Raw genomic sequence first — 1,839 nt, 5'->3', positions numbered from 1 at the left:
GTTAAACACCAAAATAAAACAACATTCAAACTTCCGATATGTAATATGATAATTTCACAATAAATGCTTTTCACGATAAAGGCTTTTCTAATAAGCGGTGGAAGAACCGATGTAAAGCTATATATATATATATATATATATATATATATATATATATATATATATATATATATATATATATATATATATATATATATATATATATATATACATACACATGCAGCTGCTCCTCTGCACATGTCCAAACTATCTCAGTCTACCGTAAGTGTCCACACCTGTCTCTATATGTGATCCAGCAGGGGATATCAAACCTACAGGGAATGATCAAACGTTAGCCTTTTCTTTGGGGTTTTGTTTGTCTCAATAATTCACTACCTTTACTCCTTGCAGCTTCACTGTCTCACTCTCATTCACACACATAAATGGAAGTGAGAACACTTACATCCTCGTTCAAATCTTTAGCAATTCAGTTTCTTCTTGTTTTCTAAAGTCTACAATTTCTAATAGCTTTTTAATAGGTTGCAGCAGAGTAGGACAAACTGCATTCTGCATTATGTTCGACACACAATACAAAAAAGTGCATGACATAAACATTTGTGGCACTATATGTCATACAAAATTATTGATGATTATCTTTCAAATGAAAGTGTTATTTAATTTGGATGAATATTGTATTTGTTTGTTTGGGGTTGTTTTGTTTGTTTGTTTTTGCAGTGTCTGTCTACCATTTAATGTGTGTATCTTATCTCTCCCAAATTGTCTAAAGTTTCTTTAATTTGTAAAACTTACAAATGGCAGAAGATGACACTTTTATCTTGTCAGATGCTTTTTAAATAAGTTGCCATCTAAAAATAAAGAATTTTGTTTAAAAAGGCTAAACATATTAAGAATTTGGATTAATTTGTGCTAAAATGTTATTTTCTGATAAGCTCTTATGAGTAAAATAACATATTATTTGCAAATCCAAATAAAATCACCTGGCCAATTTTACCACCTTTAACATTTTACTCTTACTTTTTTACCTACTTTTACTTTTCCCGGACGAAGCTTTTATTTGTGAAATAACTCACTGAGTTAGAAAACTTCTTCCTTGTTGCAGCTGATGACTTGACACGTTGACCATGCCTGTGTTTACGTAGCAGAGGAAACACTGTCCCCCTGCGGACATTGCTGAGTAGTTTTGTAACACACCCACAACTCCAGCATTCAACTTCTTTTTATGAGTCATCCTAATCGAAAAATAACACTGACTGTATTTTTGCCATGACCACTAACAAGTCTTAACCCAAATATTTAGTGGTCGACTACACGGAGAACACTTTTATGTGTCTGGTCTCAACACCAGGACTTTCCTTTACATCTGCTGTACTGTGGGGAAAAAAGAAAGAAAGAAGGGAACGTCACTGTAATAGTAGTTTTTTAAAAATGTTGTCTTAAGAACAACTTTCTTCTTCTCAAAGCAAGCTGATATTTGTTAGTTGTTGATAAGTAACATGTCTTAACATGACCATGACTGCCCAACTTTAAAAAGTTCACTAAAGTTTGTGACGGTGTGCAGACGGTGTACATCACAGTAACTATATAAATTGAAATTCTGTGGTCCTCTATCTGATCCTTCATTCCCTCAGAAACAAATAAACAAAAAGCCAGTTGAACCATTAGCTTTGACAAACCTGCTACAGGTGAAAAGGGAAATGTGAACCTCTGTAACATTAGAAATGCTTCATTTGACCCCTTTGCTTACTTTGACTAACAAGAATCAGGTTACCCAAGTGTACTTTGTCCTCCTGGGAGTTTTGTTTTATTTAACAGAAACTTGTAATTGTTGTGTTGTTTTTG

Source organism: Astatotilapia calliptera, chromosome 22 (assembly GCF_900246225.1).
Source record: "Astatotilapia calliptera chromosome 22, fAstCal1.2, whole genome shotgun sequence".
NCBI lineage: Eukaryota > Metazoa > Chordata > Actinopteri > Cichliformes > Cichlidae > Astatotilapia > Astatotilapia calliptera.
This window is presented reverse-complemented; position numbering follows the sequence as displayed.